General features: G+C 59.3%; 1 protein-coding gene across 1 annotated transcript in view; it reads left to right on the plus strand.

Annotated features, from left to right (window-relative positions):
- Nucleotides 1-14,509: 14,509 nt before the first annotated feature.
- The window catches only part of PACSIN2 (protein kinase C and casein kinase substrate in neurons 2), a 92,191-nt gene continuing 90,898 nt past the window's right edge, over nt 14,510-15,802 (plus strand). The window contains exon 1 of the mRNA XM_045834876.1: nt 14,510-14,659. The gene's annotated coding sequence lies outside the window, so the exon portion shown is untranslated. The remainder of the gene's footprint in view (nt 14,660-15,802) is intronic.

Consider the following 15,802-nt stretch of genomic DNA (forward strand, 5'->3'; position numbering starts at 1 on the left):
TCCAGGCTACGGAAATGTCCAGCCTCCCCAGCTGGTGGAGGCTGCCGGACAGCCTGCTGTCTCACCGGTCACAGCCGAGGCCTGGCCCCGGGCTGCCCACCCACCCTGCAGAGGAGAGTTGTTAAGGCCCTTGCTGCTGGAATCACGCCCTTTCCGAGAGCATCCTATCCAGAGCAGAGGGGCCTCCCCAGACCCGCCCACCTCGCCCAGCAAACTCCAGCACCCCCCAGGAAGTCCTCTCTAACACCCACTTATCCCAGGGTGCGCTCTCCCTCCAGGCACGGAGGGGTCCTCGGGCCCTGCTCACCCTCAGCAGGGGAGCTCCTGGCCGCCTGCACGGCGCGAACAGGAGGACGTGAGACCCTTGGGTGATTTCACGCGGGAAGTTCCACCAGCTCTGACGCGGCTGGGTTTTAAGGCTGCCTTGTTCCCCAGGGTCAGCAGAGGCCCCGTTTGACCTTGGGTAGCAGGTGGGCGTGTCTTCCTCTTCAGTCGGGCACTGCAGGCACTGGGGGGGGGGGGGCGGCGATAACCTGGAGGGAGCTGGTGGCAGCTGGCCTGGGCCACAGGCAACCCGCAGAGGGACACCCCGCCTTTCTCACTGCAAGGTCGGGGAGACCCAGGCAGGCCTAGGTGCCGCCGCCAAGGGCCATGGCAGCCGTGTGGTTACTTCAAGCCTCACAAATTATGTTTCCCACAGAGCCGTGAGGGCCTGCTAAATTAGAGAAACAAACAAGCAAACAGCTCTCAGCACCTGATTTGGGGGCCCTGGGATGCTGCCCGGTCCTTCACGGCAGGGAGGGGCTCCCCACAGTCACACGGGTATGAGGGGCAGAGGCTGCATTGGGACCTGGTGCCTGTGGCTGCCCACCTGGCTCTTCCCAGGGCAGGGTGCGGCCTCCCGCGGGGCAGGCAGAGGTGGAAGCCGTGTCCTCGGGGAAGCACCAGGTCACTATGGCAACCAGCACTTACCCGGGCACTGAAATGAGAGACTGTGAAACTGATGGATATCAGCTGTCCCTAGCCATAGCCAAGGTCTGGGAAGTCAGAAGTGCACAAGGGTGACTTCAGGGGGTGACAGAACAAGGACAGAATCGGGCATCAGAAGACCCAGGCTGCTCCCGGCCCTGATGCTTGCTTGCTGTGTGACTGCAAGCAAGTTACTTAACCTCTCTGAGCTTTGCTTCATCCTCTGCCAGGTGGAGGTTGTAACCTGTGTGCTATGGACCTTGCACGGCCATTACGAGGAAGGGGAGATAGTAATTGCAAAAGTGCCAAACCAGTTTTGTAATTTTCACCCTAACTTTTGTTTTAAGGTCCGGTGCCCGTCCTCAAAGGGATTCAACCTGTTTCTTGTAAGGACCAGACATACGCAGCCTCGAAAAGAGACAGCGTAGGCTCAGGGCTGGGGAGGCGGCCCGGACAGTCTGCAGGGCAAGAGTCCTGATCGGGGCTGCCTCGGTGAACTGGGGCGGCCTCCTCCAGGTGTGTCTCAGAGGAGTGGACGCTGCATGGGAGGCAGGGAATAGTGGGGGCTAATTTCAGAAAGATGGCTCAAGGCCAGATTATGAAGACCAAAGAATGTGGGCAAATTCCATAGGCACTGGGGAGCCATTGAGTGTTCTTGAGGAGCGGAGTGGCAAGATGGGAGTTCTTAGAGCTGTGACTCTCGGGGTCGTTTGGAGGATGAATGAGGTGGAGGCGGGGAGGGGCTGGCGGAAAGCCTAGCAGGGGAGTGCTGAGGGTGTGAGCTTGGGTGGGGCTCGGAGGCTGGGTGCGGTGGGGGTAGGGGTGGCTTTCCGCTCCTGGAGGAGGGAGATCTTCAGAGCCGGGAGCGAGCCTCAGCTGCCCAGCAGGGGGCAGATTGTAAAAAGGGTTCCAGCCCTGAAAGCGGAATTAAGTAAATTTAGCAAAGTTGCTTTAAGGAAAGTTCTTTGCAGGAGCAGTTCAGTGAGGTCCTGTTGCTACGTGGTTATGAGTTTATTTATATCGCTCCGACGGCATGACTAAGCAGTGAGACAGCTGCTGGTTTGCTTCAGTTCCTGAATCCTGGACTAGTCAAAATGACATCAGAGCTTTCGGAATAAGATTTCAAGTACGTCTGTGGGGAAGCTGGCTGGCTTGTAGGCAAACTCTTCTTTGAACTTGGGTGCCCCAGGAGAAGCCTCTCCCCAGCTGGCAAAAGTCCTGCTTTTCCGTCCAGTCCCCCGGGACCAGGACCAAAGGAGCGTCGAGGGCCGACCAGCACCGGAGCTGGGGCGCAGAGATGGGCCGCAGGCGGGTCCTCGCTCCCCAGAGTCCAGTCTAGAGAGGAGAGAGAAGTGAAGGGAACAGACCCAGAGGATGGAGGGCAAGAAATGCTGGGACAGGGAGGGCAGCCCCCGCCCGCTCCCCGCACCCCAAGGGGAGGCCTGGAGGGGCTGAGCCGGGCTGGGTGGGGGTGCTGGGGGCCGCCAGCAGAGGCCGCCCTCGGGGGTGTGCCTGCCCGGTGCTCAGATTAAGGAAGCAATGCGACAGTGCTCAGGAGCACAAGTCAAGTGTACCGTTCAGTGTGACTCTTCAGCAAATGCACAGAGTTGTGCAACCACCACCGCAATCTACTTTTAGAGCATTTCCGTCCCCCAGAGATCCCTCGTGTCCATTTGCAATCACTCTCCTCCTGCTCGCAGCCCCTGGTCCCCACTCGTCTCCTTTCTGTTTCTGTAGGTTTGGCTTTTGGGGCCATTTCATGTAAGTGGTACCCTACAATGTGTGGGGTGTTTTTAAAAATTATTTTTAGAGAATGGACAAGGAAGGGAGAAAGAGAAGGAGAGAAACATCGGTGTGGAAGAGAAACATTGATCGGTTGCCTCTCACACCCCTCCTATTGGGGACCTGGCCTGCAACCCAGGCCTGTGCCCTGACTGGGAATCGAACTGGCGACCCTTTGGTTCGCAGGCCGGTGCTCCATCCACTGAGCCACACCAGCCAGGGAAACCGCTTTAAAGAGGTAAATTTTCCAGTGCCCACAGGAGATTGTGGCTTTTCTCTAATTCTGTGGTAGAAGGTTTCGGTGGCTTCCACGAAGCCTTTGCTGGTAGGTCTTGTCTACACTGGTCTCTCCTTCCCCTTGCATTTGAAAGCACAAGTCAGATCCTGCTGAGGTCTGATGCCCTCCAGAGGAACGCACCCGGAACTGGGAAGAGGCTCCCGGCCTTTCCAGCCGCACCCCCCGCCGCTCCTCCTCCGCCCCGGCTTATTTCGCTGGAGCCGCAGTGGCCTCTGAGTGTGCCATGCGCCTCCCTGCCTCAGGGCCTTTGCACTGGCCATGCCCTTGACCTGGAATTCACTTCCCCTTGAGAATTTCTGTAGGGTTAGGTTTTAAAATTATTTTTTAAATAAACGTCTGGTTTTTTGTTTGTTTGTTTGTTTGTTTCCCAAAGCATTGCCTCTATCTAAAATTATCTTAGATGTTTATTCACTTTTTAAAAAAAAATTTTTATTTATTTATTTTTAGAGAGGGAAGGGAGGAGGAAAGAGAGAGAGAGACACACACATCAATGTGGGGTTGCTGGGGGTCACGACTTGCACCCCAGGCATGTACCCTGGCTGGGAATTGAACCTGCGACACTTTGGTTCGCAGCCCGAGTTCAATCCACTGAGCTACGCCAGCCACGGCTATTCGCTTTTTTTACTTTCCTGCACAACCACCATGGTGTCTGCCTGGCACTGATCCGGCGAGCAGCAGGCACTGAATGACGGACTGAGGGAACCTCGGGTCTCCACCTGCAGTGACTGTCCCCACCCCCCACCCCCCAGGACCTGCATGGCTCCAGCTGCCTGTCTGGGCCTTTGCCATCCACTCCCAGGCCGAGAGAAGGCAGAACCTAAGGTCAGGGTGGTCTTTGGTCCTGGTCCCCTGGGGACCCTTGATGGCCATGCAGTGACACTTTTCTGGACCGTGTTAGAGCGGCAGACAGTGGAGGGGACTGACGGACCGGAGTGCGACCAGGCGGCGTGTGGGGAAAGTGGGAGCACTGAGGACATTTATTCTGCAGAAGAGAGGGTTGGCGGGACCAGAGGCCATGCGGTGATGAGGAATAACACGGGATGGGTGTTTCCCGGGGCAGGACCCGGAGCAGCGGCCGGTGGAAGGGAGAGGGAGGCATGTGTGTGTCCGGTGTAGGGAGGACCTTCCCGTCGGCATTCTCTCGGCGTGGAACGGTTCCCGTGACGTGATGAGGCAGCGAGCCTCCTGTCTCGGGGATTGCCACCCCCCCACCCCCCGGGCGTGCTGGGGAGGACGCGTCAGGAAGAAGGGCGGGGCACGTGGCTTGGAGGAGGGCCTTCCCACCTGGGCGCCTCTAGGAATCGAAGGTTGTCCCAGCTTCCAGGGGTGACCGAGAATTTTCACCGGGTGCCTCCGGGGAAGCGAAGAGCCGTGTGCAGGCGCAGGGAGGAGAGAGCAGCGTGGAGCACCGGCTGCCGGGAGAGGCCGGGCCAGGCTCTGCCGCCCCGAGAGAGAATCCTCTGTTCTCCTGCTGACTGCTCCCGTGCCCCTCCCTCTCTTGGACTATCTGCCCCTGCGGGCAGGGCCATCTCATTCACCGGGCATGCCCAGGGCCCAGGCCAGGGTCCAGGGGACAGTCGGTGCCCAGTAAACCTGGGCCTTCAAAGTCCGCCTGGGAACCTGGGCCCCGGGGGAATCCCCGCCCACTTTACCGGCTGTGTAATCTCCTTCACCGCGCTGAGGGTGTCTGCTTGTCCCCTCAGTGTGCATGGTGACAGGAGGGTGACTGACAGCTGTCCCTACCAGCCAGGTGAGCAGCACCTGTCTTTGTTGTTAGGTCCCCTCCTCCGCTCCCACCGTCCCCTGGGCGGGCAGCGTCCAGGCCCTGCCTGTTGGGTTGCAGAGAAGGGCAGGCCAGCTGGTGGGGCCGGAACTTGGGTGAGCGCCCAGGGAGGGTGCGCTCGGGGCTGGCAGAGCCCCGGGCAGGGCGAGGGCTGAGTCACATCCATGACATCCTGGGGGTGGGGGGGGGTGTTGCGGTGACAGGGCACTCACTTCCGGTGAGGAGGGTGCGGTGTCTCACGCCCCGGGGCAGGTGACCCCGCAGAAAGGCTTTGAGAAGGAAAGGGAAGGGGAGCCCAGTGGGAAATAAATGCCAGCCAATCGCCGCCCAGGAGTCCCTCCGGCTGGGGGGGGTGGGTCTGGAGCCTGAGCTCCCACCTGCCCCCGCCCGCCTGCCTCCTGGCCTGGAGCTGCTTCCCCCGTGCAGGTGCATTCACAGCCGCCCGTGCCCCGTGCCCGCCTCACGGTCCTGCCTCCACCCCAGCTCGCCCTGCTCCCCATCCCGGCGTCCTCTTCCCTACCCACGCCCCCAGCTGACATCCTGCCCGTGCCGAGGCCCACCCCGTTAACACGCCGTGTCCCTGAGGCTTTAAACCATCTATTTTTTAAAAGATTTTTATTTATTTTTAGAGAGAGGGGAAAGGGAGGGAGAAAGAAAGGGAGGGAAACATCAGTGTGTGGTCACCCTTTGCATGCCCTCAACAGGGAACCTGGCCTGCAACCCAGGCACGTGCCCTGACTGGGAATCGAACCAGCGACCCTTTGGTTCGCAGGCCGGCACTCAGTCCACTGAGCCACACCAGCCAGGGCCGAAGCATCTTTGGGCACGGCCCCTGCCCCTGTCCTCTGCCTGCCCTTGACATTTCCGGCCTCGGTGACGGCCCCTGGCAGGTCAGCTGGTGTCCCACACTCATCCCTCTCGCCTCTCTCCCCTCCCACTAGGTCGTCCTCCCCCTCCACGGCTTGAACGGGGCCTGCCGGCCTCAAACCGGCTCCTCCGAGCTCCTCGCAGACTTGCCGGAATTTCTCACAGGGGCTGTTTCCGTGCTCACAGTTCCGACTCGAGAGGCTGTCGGAACAGACGACTGCTCATTGGAAAGGGTGCAGTCGCTCCTTGGTGTTCATTCACCCAAGCAGGCCGAGAACCTACGTCCACACACACACACACATGCACACACACACACGCGCACATGCACACCCCGCACACGAACGTTTACAGCAGCGTTATTCATAATTGCCCAGACTTGGAAGCCACCAAGATGCTCTTTGATGTCTAAATGGATAAACACCTTGTGGCGCATCTAGGCCGAAATGCACGTTACTAAGTGAAAGACGCCAACTCGAGAGGGCCGCGTTCCGCGTGGTTGCAACAATGTGGCACTCTGGGAAAGGCAGGGGCATGGAGACCAGGGGAAGGCCAGGGCTCGCCAAGGGCTGAGGGCGGGGCGGGAGTGGGCAGGTGGAGCCCAGAGGGTTTTTAGGGCAGTGAAACCATCCTGTGTGACGGGCTGAGGCGGACGCGTGTCACCATCACGCGTTGGTCAAACCCCACAGAACGCACGGCAGAAAGGACGCAGCCTGACGCGCACAGTAGGCTTCGGTCAGCGGTCGCGCCCTCGCGGGGGCCCAGCGGCTATGACAAGGGCACCTCGCTAACACGTGAATGACAGCGGCCACTGTGGCGGGGAGGAGGAATGTGGGTAAGTGGGGACTCTGTGTGTTTGCAGGTCAATTTTTCTATACACCTAAAACTGCCCTAAACAAAGTTACCTCTTTTTTCTCTTCAGCACTGAGGAGGTTCCCCACCTTTGGACGCTGTGCCTCTGTCCTCTCTGTCACCCTGTCTCCCTTCCCCACGGGCCCGAGCCCCGGGAAGAGCCGAGGAGGCGGGTGCCGAGTCTCCTCTCGCGCTGGGTGCTGGGTCGGGCCGGCCTGGCCGAGGAACTCACACACCGGGGACGCGGTCGGCAAACATGAATCGTTCCCGAGCTGCGGGCTGGGTGGCCGCTGGGGCGCGAGGAGGCCTGGGTCCGGCCTGCGTCTCCAAAGGGGGAGCGGGCGGCCTGCGAGGTCTTCCTCGAAGAGTCACCGAGAAGGTGGCCAAGGAGGAGCAGCAGCAGCATGTGTCGGGGGGTTGGGGGTGGGCGCACGTTAGCGGGTTCCGGAGCGCGGCAGGAGCCAATGCAAGGAGGGGAGAGCATCGAAGAGCAGGTGCCTCTGGGGGCCTCCGGTGTCCAGGCAGGCCCCAAGGCCCGGCTCAGGGAGACTGGGGCCTGGGCATGCTGGCCAGGGACGTGACCTCTGCTGTCCCCGTGCCCTCCCCACCGGGAGACTCAGAGCGGTATGAGGTCATGCAAAGAGCACGGCTTTGGAGCCAGACAAGAGCAGCGTGACCTTGGATAAGTCACTTTATCTCTCCAAGCCTCTGTTTCCTCAAGTGCAAAGCGGGGTTATTGTGAGGAAGCTGGAGTATAAGGCAGCATCGCAGGCCTGTCACCACAGAGGGAAGTCACTGGGGCGGCAGCCCTGATGGCTCCTGGGGGCCGGGAGAAGCCGGGGCCAGGGCAGCCCGGGGAGCCCAGCCCGTGGTGGTCCGTCCCAGCAGGGGCTCGGTGAAGGCGGCCCTAGCGGGAGGAGGCTGGCTCCCAGGCCTGGTCCCACAGAGGGCCGGGCTCTGGGTGCCCGCGGTCTGGGCACACAGCAAGACTGCTGTGGCCTGTAATTAACCCAGGCCCGGCGGGCGGGCGGGCAGACGGGCGGACGGGCCCTCCTGTGCCCACATGATACTCCCGGCGGCCTCAACGGGTGCACGTGCTGCAATCTGAAACCCGAGCCACAGGCTGGAACCAGTTGCACAGAGAATGGAGTTGTCACAACAGGAAGGGCGGGTCCAGGAGGGACAGTGGGAGGAGGCCCTGGCCCTGCTCTCCAGCCCCCCAGGCCCCCCCCACCCCGGGAGCAGCCGGGACCCAGATGCCTCGGGAATGGCTACCAAGAGCATGAACTTGTTGGCGTGCTGGGTTCGGCCCTGGCTGGCTGCTGCCCCTGACCTTGGGCTGAAGCTCTAAGGAGAGTTGTTTGCCCGTGGCCTTCAGGCAACTGCCCAAGCTCGACCTCAGGCCTACAGCCCTTCCCCCATTACCTGCCCCTCGAGTGTGACCTTCCAAGTCCGGCTTATCTTTGGGGGTCCGCTCAAACTCTGCCTTTCCCAGGAGCCCTCCGGGACCCCCCCAGCACACTGCTGGGGCGCCTTCGAGGCCTGCTCACAGCCTGCCTCCTCTGCTCCCTCGGGTCCCCCCCACCCCCACCCAGAATGAGTTGCTTGAAGGCGGGAAAATGTGTATTTTTCTTTTTTTCTAAGGATTTTATTCCTTTATTTTAGAGAGGACAAAGGAGGGAGAGAGAGAGTGGGAGAGAAACACCCATGTGCGGTTACCTCTTGCACGCCCTTCGCTGGGGACCTGGCGTGTGCCCTGACTGGGAATCAAACCGGAGACCCTTGGGCTCACAGGCCGGTGCTCCATCCGCTGAGCCGCACCAGCCGGGGGAATGTGTAGCTTTCATTCATGCCTAGGTACCTGGCGGCACGTGCCTGCCGCGTCAGAGGGGGCGTCACTGAGGAGGGTTTCGAAGTAGCGTGTCTGGGAGGGCACGTCAGCAAAGGGAAGGACGGTGGGGACCGATGCAAGGATGCGGGCGAGGGCACGGGGACCAGCTGTGCGAGGGTATCTCAGACCGGGCGCCTGGGAGCAGCCTGCAGCATCCGGGGGAGGGGGAGGGGGCTGCAGAAGGGGCCCGGGGGCCGGAGCGTGAGAGGGGCCCCTGGCCCTGACGGCCGGCAAAGCTGGACAAGTCTCCGGACTCCCCTGGGCCTCTGCTTGAACTTGAACCTGCTTAGGCCTTGGGCTCTTCTGGTTTCGATGCGCTGGTCCTGCATGCTCCACGCTGCCCCTTTGCCGGTCTCCCCCACCGCCTGCCCAGCCCTGCGTGTCAGCGGCAAATCGTCGCGCCCACGCCTGTTAACCTGCCGACCCCCCATTCTGACCTCCCCATCATTCACGCACCTGAAGCAGAAAAGTTTCAGTTCAGAGTATTCAGAACCATTTGTAACCCACCCTGGTTGCATTGCCAGTGGATTGAGTGCTGTCCTGTGAACTGCAAGGTCGCTGGTTCGATTCCCAGGCAGGACACACGCCTGGGCTGCTGGCTGAGTCCCCAGTGGGGGTGTGCGAGAGGCAACTGATCAATGAATCTCTTACAGAATGTGTCAATGTTTCTCTCCCTCTCTTCCTCCCTCCCTTCCCCTCTCTAAAAATAAGTAAAATAAAATAAAATAAAATAAAATCCCATCCGTAACTCACCCTGGCAGCCTCTGGCTTGGATCTATTATCTGCTGACCAGCCCTAGAGAGAAGAGAAAGTGGGAGGCTGAGGGCAGTCCACTGGGCAGGGGAGTTGCTTGGACTTGACGTGGGGCTGTTCGGGTCGGAGGGTGGGTCTGAATGACCTCTGACCCGGCCGGAGGCTCCTGCAGAGGGCAGGGGGGACGGGGCGCCGAGGCAGGGCAGGGATGGGGCCTGGGAGGAGCCGAGGGCCGTGGGAGTGGGAATGCAGGCGGCCGAGTGGGGCGGCCCTCGAGGCAGAGAGACGGTGCCCACGTTCCTCCGTGGGTGATGGCGCCAGTCAGCCGGGTGCAGGGCTGAGCTGGAAGTCCGCCTCCCCTGAAACTCATCGTCTCGGGCGTAGCACCCTGAGCTCTGCTGCTCTTGGGGCAGGGAGCACAGAAGGAGTGGCAGCTAGCCTGTCCGCCGCCGGGGCCTGCCAGGCATGTCCCCTGCTCACTGTCCCTTTCCCAGCCCAAGAGGTGGCTCAGGTGAGCGCTGCATGATGGCCAAGGCCATACCGGCAACGATGGAGTGAGCACCTCCTGTGTGCCAGGCGCCGTGCAAATGATTTCATCCATCACCACGCTAATTTCCTTCCCTGCACCCCCCTGGCCCCCAAGTAGTGGCGAGCCATCATTTCCCAGTCTAGACAAGGACAAGGACACTAAGGCCATGAAGTGAGGGGACTTGCCCAAAGCTATAAACCTAAAACTGCTCTAAAAGAGAAAGTCCATTAAAATAAAACCAAAACAAAGCAAAAAAAAAAAAAGTACACAGAACCAGTGAGGCTAATCTTTCCTAATTGCTGGAAACAAAAGCCTTTTTTTAACAAAAGATAAGGCTGGGTCTGTGTTGCTCAGCCTCTCCTTTTCCCCTTCTTTCGGACACCAGGAAGTGACCAGGACGGAGTTAAACATTTAACCAGAGAGTGGGGGTGTCTGTGGAAGTCTGACCTTCACCGCTGCTTCTTGGGCTACTGCTGTGAGGGTGACATTGAGCTACATGGAGTCCTGACCCTGCTGAGGAGAGAGCCCATGGCCACCTCACCCTCCCGACCCCCCGGGGAGGCATGCATGTCCCCCAAGCCAGAGTCTCCGTCCAATGTCACGCAGATGGTGATTCAACAAGTCAGGCGCAGATACGCAGAAGGACAAGGTCCCTCTTTGTCCCTAGGACCTTGGGAAACAGCTGGACTGGGGGCCAAGAGCAGCCCTTGATGGCTTCCCACTTGTCATGACACCTTACATGTAATCAATAGCAGCGTTTTATTGGTGTATGTTTATTTTATAATGTAAATATTGGCATGCAACTTCTAAGTTCAAGCTTATTAACATTCCTTTGTTATAAACTGAGCCAATAAGAGCAAAGTCACTGTTTTGATGACTGTACATTTTGAGACTGTTGTAGTTTCTTAAAACGAAAGTTAGCCTTCTGTGTCTAATGTAGCAAGGAAATCTGGATTCCCAGAAATAGTTGCGCGTGATAACAAATATCTTGTTCTACAATCACAGGGTGACCTTCGATGTATCTGATCCAGGAGCTGACAAAGTGTAAGGTGAGACTGCACTCAGAATGCAATCTCTCCTGGCTTCCGGGACCTCCTCATCCTCTGGGGTTTCAGGGACCAAGGAAGGAGTTCTGGAGGAAGTTTCCGTCTTCACCTCAGGGCAGAAAATACTTGACAATGTATGGCATAAAGCCTGCGCAGTTGTTGGTCTTCATTCAAAGTTTTAAGCACTCACTTTAATGTATCAGTTTTGTCATTGACACTTGTTCCACTTGGACACCAATGGCAACACTGTAACCCTAACCCCCTCAGAAGGAGCTGTTCCACTTAGTAAAAGTTAGAAGTATCTATCTGTTGGGAACAGTGCTTTCAAAATGCATGATGCGTAAGAACCAACTGAGAAACTCGTGGAAAACGGGGCAATCCCGATGCAGGGTGACCTGGAAATGCCCACTTGGGGAAATGTCCACACAACGTGAACACACCCCGCCGACTTCGGGCGGGAGCAGGCTCCGGGGTGACGTGGCTCTGCCAGGGGCACTGAGTGGGACGAGGCACGGTGTGGCGTGTGAGTGGAGCCGTGTCCTTGCCGGTACAATTTTATGTGAGCAGACGTGCGCAGGCCGGAACAGAACGGAGCAAGGGAGGCCGGGGTAATTGCCTCCTAATCAATGACACATTTGCAAGGAATTCAGATCTTGACGCAACTTGGCAGCGGGGAGCCTCATTCCAAGGTGTATCTACAACTGTGTGTCCCTGGCCTCAGTGGTTAACGCTTCGGTGTCTTCGAATGCACAGCAAATATTAGCCATGCACAGGACATATTCTTGGGTCTTCTTTTAGTCACAATTTTTAACATTTACTTTTAAACTTTATTTTTTATTTAGAGAGAGGGGAAGGGAGGGAGCAAGAGAGAGAAAAACACATCAATGTGAGAGAGAAACATCAATCAGTTGCCTTCTGGGTGCGCCCTGACCAGGGACCAAACCCACTGCCCAGGAGCATGTCCTGACCGAGAGACGAACTGGCGACATTTCAGTTTGCAGGACAGCGCCCAACCAACTAGCCACACCAGCCAGGGCTAATCACCCATTTCTGTTTTATTTATTTATTTGTAAAGGTTTTACTTACTATAAAATAATGTTTAGAGAGAGGGCAAGGGAGGGAGAAAGAGAAGGAGAGAAACATCAATGTGTAGTTGTCTCTCATGCGCCCCTCACCAGGGACCTGGCCTGCAACCCAGGCATGTGCCCCGACTGGGAATTGAACCAGTGACCCTTAGGTTCACAGGCCAGCTCTCAATCCACTGAGCCACACCAGCCAGGGCTAATGACCCATTTTTAAAAAGAGCCCTTTTACAAAATGTGCACGAGCCCTCACACACACTCAGCCACCACGGACTGCGCCTGCTGCCTCCTAAGAGTGCCATGGTGTGATCTCAAGACTCCTTGTACTTGCCGTAAGTACCAGATTCTGTGATTACGCCCATTTTACAGCTGAACTGAGACTTGAGTGGCGGAGCAACTTGCTAGCACCACATACCTGCTGGCCGCTCAGCCGCCTTCCCCACGGCACGCGCCCTCACCGCTCGTGTCTGCAATGCTCTGGCCCAGCGGAACCTTCCTCTCTCCCTGGGGAGCAGGATTTCTCACCTCTGGGCCTTTGTGCTCCTGACTGCCATCCACCTGGGCTTGGTCAGACGTCACTGCCTTCAATACTGTCGCCCTCCTGCTGGAGGGTTTCTCCTCCCACGGGACCACGGCCACGCCTCAGTGGGAGGTCTCTCCTACGGCTTTTCTGGATGCCAGATCCTGCAGAGCCTTCCCAGGAGCCCGGGCAGGACCCAGGTTCACCCCTTCCTGAATCCCCCAGCCATGCCCAGCCCCCCCGCCACCGCCTTACACTTTGCAATTAAGGATTGAGTGAATGTCTGTAGCAAACTTTAACATTTTTCCTTGAAAGAAGCATGTATGCCAATGTACGAGAATATTTTACCGGCGATACAACTATATTTGGATGTTTTTATTATTATTATTTTTTGAGAGTGTTTTGTTCTCTGTGAAAGTATGGTTTAACTCCTGAGCTCAGGAGTTTATCTGAGTTGTCTGTTTATCCTGGCTGCTCAGTGGGAAACGGCTACTATGAGACTAACCCAGTCAGCCTCGGTTCCGGACCCAGGCAACGGACACATTTTGTGGGAGGGAGGGAGCCAAGTGGCAGTTGACAAAGTGTGACCACATGTTAGCCGCTCAGATGCGGAGCACTCACCTGCGCGTCCAGAGCTGCCCTGCACGCTTCCACCTGCTTTGCCCCGTGGACTCCTCGCCACGCCCTGTGTCACAGATAGGGACCCAGAGGTGCAGAGAGCCGCAGAGACGTGTGCAAGGCCCCTCCGTGGGGAAGGGGAGGAGGCAGGACTGGGCTCCGGGCTCCTTTGAGTATGATTGAAGGAGGCTAGATGTAATGTTGTGTAACATTCCTGGGGATCAAAGCTGGTTCATCGCTGGCACAGGGGAGCTCTCTTTGGAAAAATACCCTGATGAGCTGCTGGGACAGAAGGTGAGACCCAGAGAGTTCAGCGACAGCGTCAAACTGCTGCATGCAAGCGAGTGAGAGGAGCTCTGGTGTTGTCCCGAAAGTGAGGGCAGAGGAAAGAGGGTCATGTGACAGGTAGTGACCTCTTGGGCCATGAGGCCAGAAGGGCCTGGGGGGTGTTTTGTGTTGCTAGGCAGTGCCAGGCTCCATGCCTCGTAGCTGTACCCGGGCCGCAGCGGTCCCTGCTAGCCTTGCAGTTCTCGGGATGAAGGGGGATTATGGGAGGTGCGTGTACAGGGAGAAGGCGGCGATGCTGAGGACCGTGGGAAAGAGCAGCAGGCTTGAGGCAGAGGTGACAGACACTTGTTCAGATACCACCGGGAGGACTCTGGATCTTCACAAGGCGTGGGACAGGGGTGGGCATGGACCTTACCCAGATCTTAGGGGCCTGGGAGACCCTGGCTGATGCCTGGGTTTGGCACGCATGCTCCAGAGGTGTTCTGGGCAGCAGAGTGGTCCCAGTGGGCTGAGTCCTGGAGAATGCCAGGGACTTCTTGGCATTGACTTGTCCTGGCACAGCGTGGTGGTGCCTCCCCCCCCTTTCTTTCTCTATTATTATCATAAGCACAATGCAACAGAATAGTTTAGAAAGGGAACCACCACTCTTTCTTGTGGCTTCTCTTCCAGTCTCCACCCACAGGCACAGGAATAGCAGTTTTCGAGTTCCCACCATCGTGGATTTTGTTTCTGGCTTTTTCTTCTGGTGTTTTTAGCATTTTTATCCTGGCCCTGCCGTGTACTCTCTTTATTCCGGCCACTCCCCCAAAGGTTACCTGGTGCCAGTGTCCCAAACCCTCCCTTGGGCTTTGTATGCACAAACTTGCAGAAAGCCTTCCCTAAAGTCCTACTCAGATACGGTGTTGCCGTGCCGCGCTCCCCACCCCTGGATGCCCGCAGAACCGTAAACCTCTAGCTCCGTAGTTTCACCGGCTGAGCGAACTCAGAGAACCACAACCTCAAAGTCGTTCTGGGAGAGTGACCCTAGCAACCCGCTCAGCCGCTTAAGTAAGCACAGACCTTTTGATTGACAGGGGAAGCCGCCAATGGTATCCAGACAAGCCTCTTTTGTGCTGGGGACCGTGAGCCGCTTCTCTCCTTTGATCCAATAAGATGCCCAGAAAGGGGTGTGGGGTGGGGCCCTGCTCCCAACAGCCAATGGGACGAGCCCAGCGGGCGCGGAGGAGGCGGGGCGCTCGGCGCTGGCGGCAGAAGCGGCTGCGGCGGAGCAGGGCAGGGCCGGTTAGCGCTGCCGGAGCCAGGGCCGGAGCCGGAGCAGGAGCCGGAGACGCGGTCGCTGCCGGAGCGGGGTGCGCGGCGGGTCCGGAGACGAGCGGCGGCCGAGGTGAGGGGCGCGTGCGGGCGGTTGGGGAGGCTCGGGCGGACGCGGGGACCCTGGTCGGCGGCGCGGCCCTCGCGCTGTCAGGCCGCCGCGCCCCGCGCCGCGGGCAGCCTCTGCGGCCGCTCTGCCAGCGCGCGAACTTCCTGTCGCCGTGGGAGGGGGTGTGTTCGGGGCGCCGCGGGCGCCGCGGGGGGCGCCGGAGAGGACGCCTGGGCGGGGGGTCCGGAGGGTCGTGGGGGTAGGCTTGAGGGAAAGTGGGAGCCGGCGGGGCGCGGGGCGGGGGCTCGCTGGAAGGAGAAGTGCCGGAGCAGCGCCCGCGGGGGTCAGAGGGACGCGGCCGGAGGGGGCGCGGGCGACCCCGGGGACGACTCGGGGAGGAGCGGGGGCCGCGGCCGGGAGGGCAGCCCGGCGGCGCGGAGGTGCCCTGGTGGAGGCGCGGGCGGCCGGCCGGGGAGACGCGCCGGCGGAGAGGTGTGGCTGGGAAACGCCTGTCCGAGGGCTCGGCCGGGTCCAAGGGTGGCCGGGAGGGAGGGGGCGGAGGGAGCGGGCCGGACGCGCAGGCGGATGCGCTCGTTCGGGGCGCTTTGATGACCGCCCTCCGCTTCCTTCCTTCCCAGCCCCCCTGCCCCTGTCCTGGCGCAGAGCCCTTCCCCGTGAGCCGGTCCTAGGGCTGCGGGGACCGGCAGGAGAGCCTGGGGCGGTTTGCCCGCTCGCCCCTCTGAGTTTTCCCGGACTGTCACTGACTCACGGAAACGTGAGCGTCCTCCCTCCGGCTCTGGGGTTTCGAGCCTGCCTGGCATCCAGAGGGGTCCGGGATGGGAGAGTGTGCGATTTCTGCTGCTCGATTTCGGTGGTTGCTGGGGTTTTTGCCCCCCCCTCCTTCCCCCGCGGGGTGTCCAACCCGGGGCCGCGGGCAGCGTGCGGCCCAGGATGGCTATGAATTCAGCCCAAGGCAAACTCGTGAATTTACTTAAATCTTCCCCCCGCCCCCAGCAGTGTTCTCTAGTGTTTGTGTATTTAATGTGTGACCCAAGACAGCTCTTCTTCCCGTGTGGCCCAGAGACGGCGCAAGGACGGACACTCAGATATTTTTTTCAGACACAGCTGGTCAGGGAAGCAGACTGGGCTGTGGCCCTGGGACCCACC

This window comes from Phyllostomus hastatus, unplaced genomic scaffold (assembly GCF_019186645.2).
Source record: "Phyllostomus hastatus isolate PE091 unplaced genomic scaffold, TTU_PhHast_1.1 phas_contig_198, whole genome shotgun sequence".
Taxonomy (NCBI): Eukaryota; Metazoa; Chordata; class Mammalia; order Chiroptera; family Phyllostomidae; genus Phyllostomus; species Phyllostomus hastatus.